This window comes from Bombina bombina, chromosome 7 (genome assembly GCF_027579735.1).
Source record: "Bombina bombina isolate aBomBom1 chromosome 7, aBomBom1.pri, whole genome shotgun sequence".
Taxonomy (NCBI): domain Eukaryota; kingdom Metazoa; phylum Chordata; class Amphibia; order Anura; family Bombinatoridae; genus Bombina; species Bombina bombina.
The window spans coordinates 418981659-419003143 of NC_069505.1; the positions used below are offsets into that span (position 1 = coordinate 418981659).

At 43.3% G+C, this 21485-nt stretch overlaps 1 pseudogene; it reads right to left on the reverse strand.

Moving 5' to 3' along the window:
* LOC128636410 (uncharacterized protein K02A2.6-like) overlaps nucleotides 1–19522 on the reverse strand; it is a 47829-nt pseudogene extending 28307 nt beyond the window's left edge.
* Nucleotides 19523–21485: the final 1963 nt, after the last annotated feature.

Here is a 21485-nt window from a genome sequence, read left to right on the forward strand (position 1 = left end):
GCTAGAGCCGACAAAACCATGTGCACTGTCACAACCACACCCACGCCCCCCCCCCCAGCCCCAGGCCCCTTCAGTCTGACAGTGACTCTGATGCTGAGCTGACTGAGGGGGGGCATGGTCATGCACGGTGAGCTCACTCACCGTGCATGACCATGCCCCCCCTCAGTCTGACTCTGAGGAGCTCACCGTGCCCCTGCGGCCCCCCCTCAGTCTGTGTGTGAAGAAGCTTTAACTTACCTTCCACTCCATTCTTCTTCACTCGGTAGTCACTGGCTGTGACACTGCTGCTGCCAGTCTGCCGTGCTTTCCAGAGTCTCCCACTGGACCCAGGGCTTTCCACAGACAGACCACACTCCAGACTTCTGCTACTGACAGACTGCACCGCACGTGCAGTCACAAGACAATTGATAAATGTGCGTGCGCAGCGTGCAGCCAGTCAGGAGGGAGCAGATATCAGTGCGCACCAAAATGCAAAGTTCCAGCCGGGGCAGGCAGCGTACACCGCTCTGATCAAAGAAAGTGACAATTGGCTGCCCTAGTGCCCCCTGGGCCCCTGGTCATTATGAAAATGTGAATCGAACATGTCATAATAAGTTTTTTTTTGGGGAAAAAAATAAAATAAATAATAATAAAAAAACACCACCTGTCTTGTTGGGCCCCCCTGTTTGGGAGAACTGCTTGGCCCGGTCGCAATGGCGACCTTCACATCACCATTAGTTACGCCCCTGATTAGAACATTCAGTTGTATGCTGTTACCTTGTGTCTGATGTCTCTTGCACATATCATGAAGACTCTGCAGCAGGAACTTTAGATAACTTTTATTCAGCTACAGCCACATGGCTATTTACTAGCAGGTTCCATCAGTAAAACTAACATGGCTTCTGATGATGTCACAGAGACCCAGACACACCCAGAGGGTGTGGTGAGCTGAGCTTAAAGCTGCAGCACTTCTAACATATAATGATAAAACAAGGTTAGTGCAAAGATACAGTAAAAGCTGCAGTAATCTTAACAGTGGTGAGCTGAGCTTAACGCTGCAGCACATATAATGATAAAACAAGGTTAGTGCAAAGATACAGTAAAAGCTGCAGTAATCTTAACACAGTGACTATAGCATCAGGCTACAAACACCATATATGCTCAGAGCGCTTGTGCTAGTGTGTATTGTGTCAGTGGCATATGCACATATGTAGTGTGTGTCTATAGCATTAGGCTACAAACACCATATATGCTCAGAGCACTTGTGCTGGTGTGTATTGTGTCAGCGGCATATGCACATATGTAGTGTGTGTCTATAGCATCAGGCTACAAACACCATATATGCTCAGAGCGCTTGTGCTAGTGTGTTTTGTGTCAGTGGCATATGCACATATGTAGTGTGTGACTATAGCATCAGACTACAAACACCATATATGCTCAGAGCGCTTGTGCTGGTGTGTATTGTGTCAGTGGCATATGCACATATGCTACACGTGGGTATAGCATCAGGCTACAAACACCATATATGCTCAGAGTGCTTGTACTGGTGTGTATTGTGTCAGCGGCATATGCACATATGTAATCAGGCTACAAACACCATATATGCTCAGAGCGCTTATGCTGGTGTGTATTGTGTCAGCGGCATATGCACATATGTAATCAGGCTACAAACACCATATATGTTCAGAGCGCTTGTGCTGGTGTGTATTGTGTCAGGGGCATATGCACATATGTAGTGTGTGTCTATAGCAACAGGCTACAAACACCATATATGCTCAGAGCACTTGTGCTGGTGTGTATTGTGTCAGCGGCATATGCACATATGTAGTGTGTGTCTATAGCATCAGGCTACAAACACCATATATGCTCAGAGCGCTTGTGCTAGTGTGTATTGTGTCAGTGGCATATGCACATATGTAGTGTGTGACTATAGCATCAGACTACAAACACCATATATGCTCAGAGCGCTTGTGCTGGTGTGTATTGTGTCAGTGGCATATGCACATATGCTACACGTGGGTATAGCATCAGGCTACAAACACCATATATGCTCAGAGTGCTTGTACTGGTGTGTATTGTGTCAGCGGCATATGCACATATGTAATCAGGCTACAAACACCATATATGCTCAGAGCGCTTGTGCTGGTGTGTATTGTGTCAGCGGCATATGCACATATGTAATCAGACTACAAACACCATATATGCTCAGAGCGCTTGTGCTGGTGTGTATTGTGTCAGTGGCATATGCACATATGCTACACGTGGGTATAGCATCAGGCTACAAACACCATATATGCTCAGAGTGCTTGTACTGGTGTGTATTGTGTCAGCGGCATATGCACATATGTAATCAGGCTACAAACACCATATATGCTCAGAGCGCTTGTGCTGGTGTGTATTGTGTCAGGGGCATATGCACATATGTAGTATGTGTCTATAGCATCAGACTACAAACACCATATATGCTCAGAGCGCTTGTGCTGGTGTGTATTGTGTCAGTGGCATATGCACATATGCTACACGTGGGTATAGCATCAGGCTACAAACACCATATATGCTCAGAGTGCTTGTACTGGTGTGTATTGTGTCAGCGGCATATGCACATATGTAATCAGGCTACAAACACCATATATGCTCAGAGCACTTGTGCTGGTGTGTATTGTGTCAGCGGCATATGCACATATGTAATAAGGCTACAAACACCATATATGCTCAGAGCGCTTGTGCTGGTGTGTATTGTGTCAGGGGCATATGCACATATGTAGTATGTGTCTATAGCATCAGGCTACAAACACCATATATGCTCAGAGCGCTTGTGCTGGTGTGTATTGTGTCAGTGGCATATGCACATATGCAATGTGTGTCTATAGCATCAGGCTACAAACACCATATATGCTCAGAGCGCTTGTGCTGGTGTGTATTGTGTCAGTGGCATATGCACATATGCTACACGAGACTATAGCATCAGACTACAAACACCATATCTGCTCAGAGCGCTTGTACTGGTGTGTATTGTGTCAGCGGCATATGCACATATGTTACACGTGTCTATAGCATCAGGCTACAAACACCATATATGCTCAGAGCGCTTGTGCTAGTGTGTATTGTGCATACAAAGAGAGAAGCGCTCTACCAGGAACGAACAACAGCTCAGTGGCTTGTTCTATGGCGATTTACCACCCGGAGGCAGCCTCTTTTAGAGCAGTGTGCTTTTCACAGAAGAAAACTTTCCTGAAGTATATCAGTCTGATCCCGCCAAGTAAGGTCAGTCCAGCCCCGAAATACCAGGCAATTCTCCTCTGAACAAGGAACATGACAACCCCAGACGATCGTTTCGGCCTCCTATGGGCCTCGTCAGTGAGGTGCAGCCACATTCCTCTAAGCACACTGGGCAAGGAGTCCACGTCTGGTTTCCCCCATCACCCATAGGGAGACTTCCCCAGGGTCATAATAATTTGCATACAAAGAGAGAAGCGCTCTACCAGGAACGAACAACAGCTCAGTGGCTTGTTCTATGGCGATTTACCACCCGGAGGCAGCCTCTTTTAGACCAGTGTGCTTTTCACAGAAGAAAACTTTCCTGAAGTATATCAGTCTGATCCCGCCAAGTAAGGTCAGTCCAGCCCCGAAATACCAGGCAATTCTCCTCTGAACAAGGAACATGACAACCCCAGACGATCGTTTCGGCCTCCTATGGGCCTCAGAGGAGAATTGCCTGGTATTTCGGGGCTGGACTGACCATATCGGCGGGATCAGACTGATATACTACAGGAAAGTTTTCCTCTGTGAAAAGCACAATTGGGCAGAAAGAAGCTACTACCAGGTGGCAACCGGGCCATAGAACAAGCTATTGATGCTGCTGTTCGTTCCTGGCAGACTGCTTCTCATTCTGTTTTGCTAGTGTGTATTGTGTCAGTGGCATATGCACATATGTAATCAGGCTACAAACACCATATATGCTCAGAGCGCTTGTACTGGTGTGTATTGTGTCAGCGGCATATGCACATATGTTACACGTGTCTATAGCATCAGGCTACAAACACCAAATATGCTCAGAGCGCTTGTGCTAGTGTGTATTGTGTCAGTGGCATATGCACCTATGTAATCAGGCTACCAACACCATATATGCTCAGAGCGCTTCTGCTAGTGTGTATTGTGTCAGTGGCATATGCACATATGTAATCAGGCTACAAACACCATATATGCTCAGAGTGCTTGTGCTGGTGTGTATTGTGTCAGTGGCATATGTAGATATGCTATGTGTGACTATAGCATCAGGCTACAAACACCATATATGCTCAGAGCGCTTGTGCTAGTGTGTACTGTGTCAGCGGCATATGCACATATGTAATCAGGCTACAAACACCATATATGCTCAGAGCGCTTGTGCTGGTGTGTATTGTGTCAGCGGCATATGCACATATGCTACACGTGGGTATAGCATCAGGCTACAAACACCATATATGCTCAGAGCGCTTGTGCTGGTGTGTATTGTGTCAGTGGCATATGCACATATGTAATCAGGCTACAAACACCATCTATGCTCAGAGCGCTTGTGCTGGTGTGTATTGTGTCAGTGGCATATGCACATATATAATCAGGCTACAAACACCATATATGCTCAGAGCGCTTGTGCTGGTTTGTATTGTGTCAGTGGCATATGCACATATGTAGTGTGTGACTATAGCATCAGGCTACAAACACCATATCTGCTCAGAGCGCTTGTACTGGTGTGTATTGTGTCAGCGGCATATGCACATATGTATTGTGTGACTATAGCATCAGGCTACAAACACCATATATGCTCAGAGCGCTTGTGCTGGTGTGTATTGTGTCAGTGGCATATGCACATATGTAATGTGTGACTATAGCATCAGGCTACAAACACCATATATGCTCAGAGCGCTTGTGCTGGTTTGTATTGTGTCAGTGGCATATGCACATATGTAATCAGGCTACAAACACCATATATGCTCAGAGCGCTTGTGCTGGTGTGTATTGTGTCAGCAGCATATGCACATATGTAATCAGGCTACAAACACCATATATGCTCAGAGCGCTTGCGCTGGTGTGTATTGTGTCAGGGGCATATGCACATATGTAGTATGTGTCTATAGCATCAGGCTACAAACACCATATCTGCTCAGAGCGCTTGTGCTGGTGTGTATTGTGTCAGCGGCATATGCACATATGTAATCAGGCTACAAACACCATATATGCTCAGAGCGCTTGTGCTGGTTTGTATTGTGTCAGTGGCATATGCACATATGTAGTGTGTGACTATAGCATCAGGCTACAAACACCATATATGCTCAGAGCGCTTGTGCTGGTGTGTATTGTGTCAGCGGCATATGCACATATGTAATGTGTGACTATAGCATCAGGCTACAAGCACCATATATGCACAGAGCGCTTGTTCTGGTGTGTATTGTGTCAGTGGCATATGCACATATGTAATGTGTGACTATAGCATCAGGCTACAAACACCATATATGCTCAGAGCGCTTGTGCTGGTGTGTTTTGTGTCAGTGGCATATGCACATATGTAATCAGGCTACAAACACCATTTATGCTCAGAGCGCTTGTGCTGGTGTGTATTGTGTCAGTGGCATATGCACATATGCTACAGTGACTATAGCATCAGGCTACAAACACCATATCTGCTCAGAGCGCTTGTGCTGGTGTGTATTGTGTCAGCGGCATATGCACATATGTTACACGTGACTCTAGCATCAGGCTACAAACACCATATATGCTCAGAGTGCTTGTGCTGGTGTGTATTGTGTCAGCGGCATATGCACCTATGTAATCAGGCTACCAACACCATATATACTCAGAGCGCTTGTGCTGGTGTGTATTGTGTCAGCAGCATATGTACATATGCTATGTGTAAACTAGTGCATCAGGATACAGAGAGCTTGTACTGATGTTTATTGTGTAAGCGGCATATGTAGATATGCTATGCGTGACTAGTGCATCAGGATACAGAGCGCTTGTACTGATGTGTATTGTGTCAGCAGCATATGTACATATGCTATGTGTAAACTAGTGTTTTAGGATACAAAGCGCTTGTGCTGGTGTCTATTGTCTCAGCGGCATACGCACGTATGTTACGTGTGAATATAGCATCAGGATACAAACACCATATATGGTAAGAGCACTTTTACTGATGTGTATTATGTCAGCGGCATACGCACATATGCTACATGTGACTCTAGCATCAGGATAAATACCTGCAGTAATAACTTTTACTAGAAGCATTTCATACTAATGAACCTTTCTATCCCTTTAATTTTTACTTTTGTGTCTCTTTAAGAATAGAATTGGTAATATAAAATGGTATCTAGCACTGCGGAATCTGTTGGCGCTCTACTAATAACCGATAATAATAATTTACACACATATATTGATGTTGCTATTATTGGATAAGTGATAAGCCAGCATGTGGACAGCTTAGACATTTGTTATCAGTATTTGCTCAATTAGCCGATCTAGCTTTAATTTGGCTTTGGCTGTATATATTTTGCTTCTCTGTACGTCTGTGGAAACTCCCACACAAACCCTGAGATAATTATTTTCTATAGTTGTCCCATGTTTACCCAATCTAAGTATAAGAGTAACAGATTTTCATTTTATATCATAAGCATGTTTTGGGGATTCACTAAGTGGTTCTAATTACTCGTGCTCATAGGACCAGGTTCAGCGTTTTGGAGCTCATGTGCGGAGTTGTCTTGTTCACTAAAAGGGGCCAGTGAGATGGACTTTTTAATGTAACTACCCCTTTTAGGCATAGCTGAAGAAACAGACAGTCAATGCAAGTTTATTGTACAGGACACTGAAGGATCGGATACTGGAAGCAGGATAGGTGAGCAGGTGCGCCCACTCCAGAGCAATGCCCACGATAGGGCCAGGAACGGGAATGCCCACTCTAAGGCTGAGACTGGAGTGCCCATTTGAGGCTGAGACAGGAATACCCACAAAAGGGACTAGTAACAGGAATGCCCACGATAGGGCCAAGGACAGGAATGGCCACTCTAAGGGCCGAGACTGGAGTGCCCACTTGAGGCCAAAGACTGGAATGCCCATGATAGAGCCAGTAACAGGAATGCCCACTCTAAGGCCGAAGACTGGAGTGCCCACTTGAGGCCGAAGACTGGAGTGCCCACTCTAAGGCCGAAGACTGGAGTGCCCACTTGAGGCCGAAGACTGGAGTGCCCACTTGAGGCCGAAGACTGGAGTGCCCACTTGAGGCCGAAGACTGGAGTGCCCACTTGAGGCCGAAGACTGGAGTGCCCACTTGAGGCCGAAGACTGGAGTGCCCACTTGAGGCCGAAGACTGGAGTGCCCACTTGAGGCCGAAGACTGGAGTGCCCACTTGAGGCCGAAGACTGGAGTGCCCACTTGAGGCCGAAGACTGGAGTGCCCACTTGAGGCCATAGACTGGAATGCCCATGATAGAGGCAGTAACAGGAATGCCCACTCTAAGGCCGAGACTGGAGTGCCCACTCTGAGGCCGAGACTGGAGTGCCCACTTGAGGCCGAGACTGAAGTGCCAACTTGAGGCTAAAGACTGGAATGCCCACTGCAGAGTTTGAGTATAATAGCTGGATACTGGTATGTGGCAGACACTGGTGTCACACGCTGCGGCTCCAGGATAAGGCCGGCTCCACAGTCAAGGTAGTGTATCTTAATCCAAAATGAGACTGTCCTGACCCGGAGTGCGTATACAGCTGTGGGTCACTCTGCTACAAGTATATAGAAATGAGCTGCTGCCCTCTCTGCATAGAAGGGGTTAACCCTGTGTTCATGGTGATATTATCGCCATAAAATTCATGATAAGAACCCCAAATTAAAGGGACAGTACACACCTTGTTATTACAGCATTTGCAGTTTTCAATAAAGTTTTTCTGCCGTTTTCAATAATACAATAAACATATCAATAGAGTATGACTGTTATTAGAGGTGATTAACACATTGTTTGCTGTTTTTTTTTAATTGTCAAAGTTCACCCACCAGTTTCCTTATTAGAGGAGTCAATCCGAAGTTGTCATCTTTATTGTTCGACTTCAGCAGAAATAATAAGAAATCAATCTACAAATCAGAGGCAGATATCTGACAGGGTTAGTCTTGTGAAGCTGCCATGTGCTCATTCAGTTTTTAGGACTGGAAAATCCACAATTTACAGATGTAAATCACATGAAATCACAAAATAAATCATGAAATTATATTCCAAAGTATAATTACGCATTTTGTATTACAATCTCAATCTCTTTAATGTGCTGTGCAGTTTCTTGGGCCAGCAAGAGTTTCTGATGCTAATACTGAGACGTGATCATTATTTATCTCTATATTATTTCACATGGTTGTGTTTGCAGTCCGTGCTGCCTTACGCTAAACGAAGCACGTTTTAACCTGTTGCTGCTGAGCTTTCATGTTTTAAAATTATCCACAGGTTTTTAATTCATGTTTAATGTCTATTTCGCTAGTGTTTGCGTGATCTCAGTGTGTGTTAATAACATGGCTGACAAGTGCCAATTAAGGTTTGTGGGTGTTTCCCGTCTGACTTGTGAATATGTTCTTTACGTAGCTAAATAAAGTCTTGTTCTATGTGCAACCAGCTGAATGGAGCAGAGCACATAGAACATTTATTATATGTACATTTGTATGTGTAACAGTAATTAAAGGGACGTGAAACCCAACATTTTTCTTTCCTGATTCAGAGAGAGCAGCAATTTTAAACAACTTTCAAATTTCTTTCTATCATTAAAATGTTTTTTGTTCTTTTGGTGAAAATCAGGGCAGTAAGCTCGGGAGCTGGCTCGTGTCTGGAGCACTACATAAGTTATTTGTTTGCAAGAGCACTAGATTGCAGCACTATTTCCTGTCCTCTAGCGCTCCAGATGCCTACCTAGGTTTCTCTTCAACAAAGAAAAACATGGGAACAAAGCAAATTTGATACTAGAAGTAATTTGGAAACTTTTTAAAAAAAATGTTTGCTCTGTCTGAATCACAAAAGAGCGTTTTTGAGTTTTATGTCCCTTTAAACAATGGATTGCAAAAACACCATCATACAAAATAAGGCCTAGATTTTGAGTTCAATCAATAGCGCTTCAGTTACAGTTATTTTATTAGGATGCGCTAACATCTGCATGTTGGATAGCGAGCGTGTGCTAAATCCTTCACGTACTAGACTTCTATGGAGGTGTGCAGTAAAATAAATGTCAAATGTCACCGGAGTGCGCTAAGTCTAAGGTGCACTAAACCAATAGGGCGGTAGGTCTAATGGCCACTTAGCCGATTGTGCAATAAGTCTAAGATGCGCTAAACAGATGGCAGCGCAAGTCTAAGATGCGCTAAAAAGATGTCTAAGATGCTCTAAACCGATGGTGCGCTAAGTTTAAGATGCACTAAACCGATGGTGCGCTAAACCTAAGATGCGCTAAACGGATGGCGCACTAAGTCTAAGGTGCGCTAAACTGATTATTTCCTAAGTCTAAGGTGCACTAAACGGATGGCACACTAAGACTAAGGTGCACTAAACCGATGGTGCGCTAAGCTGATGGCACACTAAGACTAAGGTGCACTAAACCGATGGTGCGCTAAGCTGGTGGTGCGCTAAGTCTAAGGTGCACTAAGCTGGTGGTGCGCTAAGTCTAAGGTGCACTAAGCTGATGGTGCGCTAAGTCTAAGGTGCACTAAGCTGGTGGTGCGCTAAGTCTAAGGTGCACTAAGCTGATGGTGCGCTAAGTCTAAGGTGCACTAAGCTGATGGTGCGCTAAGTCTAAGGTGCACTAAGCTGGTGGTGCGCTAAGTCTAAGGTGCACTAAGCTGATGGTGCGCTAAGTCTAAGGTGCACTAAGCGGATGGTGCGCTAAGTCTAAGGTGCACTAAGCGGATGGTGCGCTAAGTCTAAGGTGCACTAAGCTGGTGGTGCACCTTGTGCACCCTCATTCAAACACTATGGGGCCTATCTATCAAGCTCCGAATGGAACTTGACGGCCCGTGTTTCTGGTGACGCTGCAGGCTCGCCAGAAACAGAAGGTTTTGAAGCAGAGGTCTAAAGACCGCTGCTCCATAACCCTGTCCGCCTGCTCTGATGAGGCGGACAGGAATCGCTGGAATTCAACCCGATCGAGTACGATCCGGTTGATTGACACCTCCCTGCTGGTCGCGAATCTGCAGGGGGCTGCGTTGCACCAGTAGCTCTTGTGAGCTGCTGGTGCAATGCTGAATACGGAGAGCGTATTGCTCTCCTCATTCAGCGATGTCTGTCAGACCTGATCCGCACTGTAGGATCAGGTCCGACAGACATATGATAAACAGGCCTCTATACCTGCAGCGTATACCTGCTAGTAACAGAATTAACCACTTCGGATGACTTTGGTGTATCCAGCAGTTGCACCCTGTGCACTCTCATTCAAACACTATGGGGCATATTTATCAAGCTCCGTATAGAGCTTGAGGCCCCTTGTTTCCGGCGAGCCTTCAGGTTCACCGGAAACAAAGTTATCAAGAAGTTATGAAACAGCGGTCTAAAGAGCACTGCTCCATAACTTGTCTGCCGGCTCTGAGGCGGCGGTGGACAGAAATCAACCCGATCGGGTCGATTGACACCCCCTGCTAGTGGCGGATTGGCGTTGAATCTGCAGGGGGCGGCATTGCACCAGCAGTTCACAAGAACTGCTGGTGCAATGATAAATGCAGAGAGAGTATGCTGTCGGCATTTATCGATGGGCAGCGAACATGATCCGCTACTGGTGGTGTCGTATCATGTCCGCTCGCACATTGTTAAATATGCCCCTATGCCTACACCCCGTGCATCTTCATTCAAGCACTATGGGGCAGATTTTTCAATGTCTGTCCGACATGATAAGATGTAGCGTATCATGTCCGACAGACATTGATGAATGCCGACAGCATACGCTGTTGGCATTTATCATTGCACAAGCAGTTCTAGTGAACTGCTCGTGCAATGCCACCCCCTGCAGATTTGCGCCCAATCGTCCACTAGCAGGGGGTGTCGTATTGGATCGGGTTGATTTCTGTCCGCAGCCTCAGAGCAGGCAGACAAGTTATGGAGCGGCGCTCTTTAGACCGCTGCTTCATAACTGCTGTTTCCGGCGAGCCTAAAGTCTCGTGTGAAACAGGGGCATCAGGTGCCATTTGGGACTTAATAAATTGGCCCCTATGCCTGCACAATGGATGCTTGAATTGAACTTGATGCCCCTGTTTCCGCGCAAGCCTTCAGGCTAGCCGGAAACAGCAGTTATGAAGCACTATGCCTGCAACCTGTACACTCACATTCAGACACTATACCTGCAGCTTGTCCACTCTCATTCAGACACTATACCTGCAGCTTGTGCACTCTCATTCAGACACTATACCTGCAGCTTGTGCACTCTCATTCAGACAGTATACCTGCAGCTTGTGCACTCTCATTCAGACACTATACGTGCAGCTTGTGCACTCTCATTCAGACACTATACCTGCAGCTTGTGGACTCTCATTCAGACACTATACCTGCAGCTTGTGCACTCTCATTCAGACATTATCCTTGCACCATGTGCACTCTCATTCAGACACTATACCTGCAGCTTGTGCACCCTCATTCAGACACTATACCTGCAGCCTTTGCACTCTCATTCAGACACTATACCTTCACCCTTTGCACTCTAATTCAGACACTATACCCGCACCCTGTACACTCTCTTTCAAAAACTATACCTGCAGCTTGTGCACTCTCATTCAGACACTATACCTGCAGCTTGTGTGCTCTCATTCAGACACTATGCCTGCAGTTTGTGCACTCTCATTCAGACACTATGCGTGAAGCTTGTACACTCTCATTCAGACACTATACCTGCAGCTTGTGCACTCTCATTCTGACACTATACCTGCAGCTTGTGCACTCTCATTCAGACACTATACCTGCAGCTTGTGCACTCTCATTCAGACATTATCCTTGCACCCTGTGCACTTTAATTCAGACACTATACCTGCAGCTTGTGCACTCTCATTCAGACATTATCCTTGCACCCTGTGCACTTTAATTCAGACACTATACCTGCAGCTTGTGCACTCTCATTCAGACATTATCCTTGCACCCTGTGCACTTTAATTCAGACACTATACCTGCAGCTTGTGCACTCTCATTCAGACACTATACCTGCAGCTTGTGCACTCTCATTCAGACATTATCCTTGCACCCTGTGCACTTTAATTCAGACACTATACCTGCAGCTTGTGCACTCTCATTCAGACACTGTACCTGCAGCCTTTGCACTCTCATTTAGACACTATGGCCTCTATTTATCAAGCTGTCAACCGCAAATACACTGGAATTCCGCAGCGTATTTGTGGCGAGCCTGATTTGCCTTAGTTATCAAACCTTACAGACCGGCAAAAGTAAAATTTAGTGACGTAACATACAATCCACCGGACTCAGTCCGACACAGATCGATGCTTACGTTACTCCAGATGTTCCGAATGCAAGTTCGGCACTATCTGACTACTTTTGCTAGTTATCAAATAACTAGCAGGTACGCTCTGCACTTTTCCGGCCCAGCGTACCTGGTTTTCAGGGCGGCTGATGCCATAGGAATCAATGGGAGTCTGAAAGCAGCGAAAGCTCATGTTTGCTGCTGCCCGATATCCCATTGATTCCTATGGTAATGTCTACACCTAACACCCTAACATGTACCCCGAGTCTAAACACCCCTAATCTGCCCACCCCTACACCGCCGCCACTCTAATAAACTTATTAACCCCTGAACCGCCGCTCACGGACCCCGCCACAACTAAATAAAGTGTTTAACCCCTAAACCACCGCTCCCGGAGCCCACCGCCACCTACATTATATTTATTAACCCCTAATCTGCCCCCCCTACACCGCTGCCACCTACATTATATTTATTAACCCCTAAACCTAAGTCTAACCCTAACCCTAACACCCCCTAATTTAAATATAATTTAAATAAATCTAAATAAATATTCCTAGCATTAACTAAATTATTCCTATTTAAAACTAAATACTTACCTATAAAATAAACCCTAATATAGCTACAATATAACTAATAGTTACATTGTAGCTATTTTAGGGTTTATTTTTATTTTACAGGCAACTTTGTATTTATTTTAACTAGGTACAATAGTTATTAAATAGTTATTAACTATTTAATAACTACCTAGTTAAAATAAATACAAAAGTACCTGTAAAATAAAACCTAACCTAAGTTACAATTACACCTAACACTACACTATAATTAAATTAATTACCTTCATTAACTACAATTAAATAAAATTAAATAAAATTATCTAAAGTACAAAAAAGCCCACTAAATTACAGAAAATAATAAAATAATTACAAGATTTTTAAACTAATTACACCTAATCTAATCCCCCTAACAAAATAAAAAAGCCCCCTACAAAATAAAAAAGCCCTACCCTACACTAAATTACAAATAGCCCTTAAAGGGCTTTTTGCGGGGCATTGCCCCAAAGTAATTAGCTCTTTTACCTGAAAAAAATGTACAATACCCCCTCAACAGAGTAGGGTTGGGTGTGTGCGTGGTGGGTTTTAATGTTGGGGGGGATTTGTACTTTTTTTAACAGGTAAAAGAGCTGATTACTTTGGGGCAATGCCCCGCAAAAAGCCCTTTTAAGGGCTATTTGTAATTTAGAGTAGGGTAGGGCTTTTTTTTTATTGGGGGGGGGTTATTTTGTTAGGGGAATTAGATTAGGTGTAATTAGGTTAAAAATCTTGTAATTATTTTATTATTTTCTGTAATTTAGTGTTTTTTTTGTACTTTAGATAATTTTATTTAATTTTATTTAATTGTAGTTAATTGTAGTTAATGTAGGTAATTAATTTAATTATAGTGTAGTGTTAGATGTAATTGTAACTTAGGTTAGGTTTTATTTTACAGGTACTTTTGTATTTATTTTAACTAGGTAGTTATTAAATAGTTAATAACTATTTAATAACTATTGTACCTTGTTAAAATAAATACAGACTTCCCTGTGAAATAAAAATAAACCCTAAGCTAGCTACAATGTAACTATTAGTTATATTGTAGCTATCTTAGGGTTTATTTTATAGGTAAGTATTTAGTTTTAAATAGGAATAATTTAGTTAATGCTAGGAATATTTATTTATATTTATTTAAATTATATTTAAGTTAGGGGGTGTTAGGGTTAGACTGAGGTTTAGGGGTTAATACATTTAATATAGTGGCGGCGACGTTGGGGGCGGAAGATTAGGGGTTAATAAGTATAATGTAGGTGGTGGCGGTGTAGGAGGGACAGATTAGGGGTTAATAAATATAAAGTAGGTGGCGGCGGTGTAGGGGGCGGAAGATTAGGGGTTAATAAGTATAATGTAGGTGGCGGCGGTGTAGAGGGGACAGATTAGGGGTTAATAAATATAATGTAGGTGGCGGCGGTGTAGGGGGCGGAAGATTAGGCGTTAATAAGTATAATGTAGGTGGCGGCAGTGTAGGGGGGACAGATTAGGGGTTAATAAATATAATGTAGGTGGCGGCGGTGTAGGGGGCGGAAGATTAGGGGTTAATAAGTATAATGTAGGTGGCGGTGTAGGGGGGACAGATTAGGGGTTAATAAATATAATGTAGGTAGCAGTGATGTAGGGGGCGGAAGATTAGGGGTTAATAAGTATAATGTAGGTGGCGGTGGGGTCCGTGAGCGACGGTTTAGGGGTTAATAAATTTAATATAGTGGCGGCGACGTTGGGGGCGGAAGATTAGGGGATAATAAGTATAATGAAAAAGGGTGTGTGTACAAGCGCTAAGGTAATCCCCAAGCTGTATCCAAACAGAGATCCTAACCAACCTCCAAAAAATATGCACAAGTAGTAAGAAGTGAATACAGCGCCAACAAGAGGCCAAGGGATAAATATACTCACAGAGAGATAAAAGAAGATTATTTAATGAACCATGTTAAAAAGCATCAGTAATAAAAGACTATATATAAAAAATGTAAAAAGCACATATAAATAAAATTACAAATACAGGAATATCTTACAGAAGCGGCTAAAATGCCAAAGCTGATAATTACAATAAAAACAGAGGTAATAACAGGTGATCAGTGTGAGTGGTACACCAGAATAAGAGTGTATACTGATAAAACAGAATTAGCCTAAGTACAACTGTAGCAAGTGCATCAAGCAAAAAACTAATAAACAATAATACAAACAATAGTGTTCAAAATTAGTGTTACAAAAATAGTGTTCCAAAAAATAGAAAAATGCACTGCAGTGCAAAAAAAGGGGGGTAGCAAAATAATTGTATAGATACAATCAAATAGTGAGTGAGTACAAATGGATATAAAAATGCTAGCTACTTAATCCAGTGAGGTTAAGATATAATTAAATAAAATACACAATATGCAATAACATAAAAAATAAAATACACAATATGCAATAACATAAAAAATAAAAAATAAAATATAAAATATAATCCAAAAAAGTGTTCAAAAAGTTGAAGAACAAAAATAAGTCAATCAAAACTAAAAAATGGAAAAAATGGGTGATGAAAAGCAAGGTGAAATTGAGGAAATTGATTCCTTCCAATGTTAGTTACTTTAACAGATCCAAATTCCTGAGTGTGGTTGCTGAAGTAGCTGATTGGATCCTAGCACCTGTCAGCTGCTCCTATGGTATCCTAAAAAGTGTCCCTGTAAAAAAAAGAAATTCACAACATAGTGTATCCAATATGAGAATGAAGTAAAGATTAAAGTAATGCTTACCAATATGTCAACGCGTTTCTGCCCTCAAAAAAGGGCCTTTCTCAAGACTAGAATATTGGTAATGACAGCTGCCCTTATATACAGTTCTTTTATCTCTCTGTGAGTATATTTATCCCTTGGCCTCTTGTTGGCGCTGTATTCACTTCTTACTACTCATTTCACATAAGTAGCCCAGGTAGACGGAGCGAGGGAAGCCCGAACCATCGCAATCAAGGGGCCCCATCCAGCGCCACCTGCCATAAGTAAGTGGGACAGGACAATCCGTTAGTGTCCGCATCGGGCACCAGTGCATAAAATGCTTCCCATTGAAAACGGGAGAGCGCATCAGCAATCCTATTCTGGACGCCCGGAACATGCTTAGCACGGAACACAATATTCAGGTGCAGACACCTCAGCACCAACAGTCTCAAATACCGCACAACCGGAGGGGAACTAGATGAAAGTCTGTTAACAGCATAAACAACGCTCATGTTATCTGTCCAGAAAACCACCTCACGGTCGCGAAGCTGATCGCCCCAAATGTCAAGAGCGACCAGTATGGGAAACAGCTCAAGAAGGCATAGGTTTCTGACCAAGCCTCTTTCTATCCACGCGGAGGGCCATGGGCCAGCGCTCCATTGCCCGGCCAAGAAAGCCCCGTACCCGTGGGACCCAGCCGCATCAGTGAACAACTGGATCGCTGCGTTAGAAGGAACAACCTCCCGCCACAGACAGATCCCGTTAAAGTGGAGAAGAAATTCTTCCCAGACCTTAAGATCTTCCACCATCTCAGCAGACACCCGGAACCTCCGGGTCTGCGATCTTTCTCCGCACAGCTGCCTCTCGAGCCTGCGGAGGAATATTCTACCCATAGGAATAATCCTGCCGGCAAAGTTCAGCAAACCCAATAGGATTTGAAGGTCTTTTACGGAGCTATACAGCTCTGTACTCATAGCGCGTACTGACTCCAACATGCGCTGAATTTTTTCTTGTGGCAGACGGCACTGCTCTGCCACCGAATCAACTTCGATGCCCAAAAAAGTAAGGCACGTGCAAGGACCCTGGGACTTGTCCTCCGCCAGAGGAACTCCCATTCTATCCATCAGAAACCTGGTGACTTTCATCAGGAAAGCACACTCAGATGATCCTGTCCGCCCAGCCAGCAGAAAATCATCCAAATAGTGTGCCAGGCCGTTGAATCCGGCCACCTCCGCGATGGCCCAGTGCAAGAAGCAGCTGAAAGCCTCGAAGTAAGCACACGAAATTGAGCACCCCATGGGCAAGCATTTGTCCACGTAGTACTGCCCCTCAAAATAGCACCCCATAAGCCTAAAAGAGGAGGGGTGAATAGGCAGGAGCCGGAAGGCAGATTCTATATCCAGCTTTGCCATCAGAGCTCCGGCCCCCGCCCTGCGAACTAGCCCCAATGCTTCATCAAATGATTGGTAAAAAACTGAGCTAAGTTCAGGGGGGATGGCGTCATTCACCGAACGACCCTTCGGGAAGGACAGATGTTGGATGAGCCGGAATTTACCCGGCTCCTTTTTTGGGACTACCCCCAAGGGTGATACAACCAGCCCTGGGAGGGGAATATCCTCAAATGGGCCTGCCATACGACCCAGCCCAATTTCTTTATTCAGTTTATCCCGCAAAACCCCGGGAAACTGATATGCGGATTTTAGGTTCCTGCGTGACAAGGAACCCTCCACGTGCGATCCGACTGGGATAACAAATCGCGACCGCAGACAGCCTCCAAGCAGCAAGGCGGCCTCCTTAAATGGGTATAGCAGCAGCCATTTCTCAATTACGGCCACCTTCAGAGGTGTGGCCGCCCTTTCCAACAGGGAAAGGTTTGGAGCCGGCTGCTGGTCTCTCCTGGGAACGACCCGCGTCCTGGGTTCTGGTACACTCGGACCCCGAGTGGCCGCCACCGCAGGTTTTGCACGCGTGCCGAAATGCGCATGCCGCTCCCCTGGTACACGATTTGTCCTGGAAGCGCCAGCACACCCCTGTGGGCCGCCGTCGAGAGCGCTGCGAGGCCTTAACGCCCCCCGATGCTCCGACCGCTATAGGAGTCTTGAGAAAGGCCCTTTTTTGAGGGCAGAAACGCGTTGACATATTGGTAAGCATTACTTTAATCTTTACTTCATTCTCATATTGGATACACTATGTTGTGAATTTCTTTTTTTACAGGGACACTTTTTAGGATACCATAGGAGCAGCTGACAGGTGCTAGGATCCAATCAGCTACTTCAGCAACCACACTCAGGAATTTGGATCTGTTAAAGTAACTAACATTGGAAGGAATCAATTTCCTCACTTTCACCTTGCTTTTCATCACCCATTTTTTCCATTTTTTTGTTTTGATTGACTTATTTTTGTTCTTCACTAACATTTGTTGATCAACTTTTTGAACACTTTTTTGGATTATATTTTATATTTTATTTTTTATGTTATTGCATATTGTGTATTTTATTTTTTATGTTATTGCATATTGTGTATTTTATTTAATTATATCTTAACCTCACTGGATTAAGTAGCTAGCATTTTTATATCCATTTGCACTCACTCACTATTTGATTGTATCTATACAATTATTTTGCTACCCCCCTTTTTTTGCACTGCAGTGCATTTTTCTATTTTTTGGAACACTATTTTTGTAACACTAATTTTGAGCACTATTGTTTGTATTATTGTTTATTAGTTTTTTGCTTGATGCACTTGCTACTGTTGCACTTAGGCTAATTCTGTTTTATCAGTATACACTCTTATTCTGGTGTACCACTCACACTGATCACCTGTTATTACCTCTGTTTTTATTGTAATTATCAGCTTTGGCCCTTTGAGCCGCTTCTGTAAGATATTCCTGTATTTGTAATTTTATTTATATGTGCTTTTTACATTTTTTATATATAGTCTTTTATTACTGATGCTTTTTAACATGGTTCATTAAATAATCTTCTTTTATCTCTCTGTGAGTATATTTATCCCTTGGCCTCTTGTTGGCGCTGTATTCACTTCTTACTACTTGATAATAAGTATAATGTAGGTGGCGGCAGTGTAGGAGGGACAGATTAGGGGTTAATAAATATAATGTACATGGCGGCGGTGTAGGGGGCGGAAGATTAGGGGTTAATAAGTATAATGTAGGTGGCGGCAGTGTAGGGGGGACAGATTAGGGGTTAATAAATATAATGTAGGTGGCGGCGGTGTAGGGGGCGGAAGATGAGGGGTTAATAAGTATAATGTAGGTGGCGGCGGTGTAGGGGGGACAGATTAGGGGTTAATAAATATAATGTAGGTGGCGGCGGTGTAGGGGGCGGAAGATTAGGGGTTAATAAATATAATGTAGGTGGCGGTAGTGTAGGGGGCGGAAGATTAGGCGTTAATAAGTATAATGTAGGTGGCGGCGGAGTCCGTGAGCGGTAGTTTAGGGGTTAATACTAGGGTTGCACCGATACCGATACTAGTATCGGTATCGGTGCCGATACCAAGTATTTGCATGAGTACTTGTACTTGTGCAAATGCACTGATACTTAAACCGATACCTCCAATTCCTACCCATACATTTTTCAAACTGCATGTTCCCATTTCATTTTAAGCTGGAGTGGAGACTTAACTAAAAATTATTCTGCCAATACAAATTGCTGTTATTTGTATTATTGTACATCAGAGCAGTCATTCAGACAAACCCCTGAAGTACTGGGCAGTTAATAAACTGAGATTTAATGGCCCAAAAATATCTTTCTAACCCATGCAGTAGTGTGAAACGTGAAAGACTGCTCAGCTTAGCGTCAAACATCCTTGCTGTTAGCAGAAACAGACTTATAGCTGAACATGCAGAGATGCTTCTGTTCCTTAATAAGAACTTCCCACTAACTTTTGAAAAAATATTCTAATTGCTGGATTGCCTGTTATACTACTAGTTCTCCTCTTGCACAATTATGCTCAAAACATACTGTACTCTGAGGAACAACCTTAGCCAGGGCTGGATTGGGAATAAAAAGCAGCCCTGGAAAAATATGAAGACCAGCCCTATTTTCTGTTGAGTCAATAGAATGCAAATGCCCAATTTTTCTCAAAGGGGATTACTGGGATACTCCTTCCTCAATATTATTTTCAGAATTAAATTATACTACTTTGTATTAAGTACAAATGTCAGATTGATGAGTTATATAGGCACCCTACAACCCAATTGCATCCAGTAATCCCCCTTTAAAGGCACAGTCTAGTATAAATTAAACTTTCAATATTCAGATAGGACTTTTAATTTTATTTAACTTTCCAATTTACTTTAATCATCAAATTTGCTTTTTTCTCTTGGTATTCTTAGTTTAAACTAAACCTAGGTAAACTCATATGCTAATTTCTAAGCCCTTGAGGGCTGCCTCTTATCACATGCTTTTTAAATCTCTTTTTAACACAAAGAGACAGAAAGTACATGTGGGCTATATAGATAACACTGTGTTCAGGCACAGGGGGCTATTTAAGAATTAGCACAAAACAATGCTAAATTTAAGACAATAGATAATAAACAGTCACAGTCATGTGATCAGGGGGCTGGAAGAAGGTTCCTAGATGCAAGTTAATCACAGAGGTAAAAAGTATATTAATATAACTGTGTTAGTTATGCAAAACTGGGGAATGGGTAATAAAGGGATTATCTATCTTTTAAAACAATAACAATTCTATGGTAGACTGTCCCTTTAAATTGTAGTTTTCCAGCCCTAGCTGCTGCAGCTGTTATTTATTGTTATTATTAAAATGTTATTGTAATATTTTTATTTATGAACATGTTCTGTAAACTTTGTGACAACAAGCACATAAAACTGTTTTATTATTTCAAAATGTCTTTTGAGATACAGTTCATAATTATAAAGAAGTGATCTTAAATCATTACTCTGTAATGTGCTAGGTAAACTGTCATGACATAAAAAAAGTATTGGTAATTGGTATCGGTGAGTATTTGAAAAAAAGTATCGGTACTTGTACTCGGTCTTAAAAAATGGTATTGGTGCAACCCTAGTTATTACATTTATTAGAGTTGCGGCGGGGTCCGGGAGCGGCAGTTTAGGGGTTAATAACTTTATTTAGTTGCGGTGGGCTCCGGGAGCGGCGGTATAGGGGGTAAAACAGTATAGTGTGGGTGTTTAGTGACAGTATAGCAATAAAGCTGTAAAAAAGCTGAAGAGCAGTGAGATTGATGACTGTTAGTTAACAACAGTCCGCTGCTCATTGCACTGTACTTGGTGCGCAGCATTTTGACAGCTTTTTTGATAATTTTGGAGAACATATTCAGGTCTGCGGCAGCGATGTTAGATGCCTATACCTGCAGCTTGTGCACTCTCATTCAGACATTATCCTTGCACCATGTGCACACTCATTCAGACACTATACCTGCAGCTTGTGCACTCTCATTTAGACACTATACCTGCAGCTTGTACACTTTCATTCAGACATTATCCTTGCACCATGTGCACTCTCATTTAGACACTATACCTGCAGCTTGTGCACTCTCATTCAAACATTATCCTTGCACCATGTGCACTCTCATTCAGACACTATACCTGCAGCCGTTGCACTCTCATTTAGACACTATACCTGCAGCTTGTGCACTCTCATTCAGACATTATCCTTGCACCATGTGCACTCTCATTCAGACATTATCCTTGCACCATATGCACTCTCATTCAGACATTATCCTTGCACCATGTGCACTCTCATTCAGACACTATACCTGCAGCTTGTGCACTCTCATTCAGACA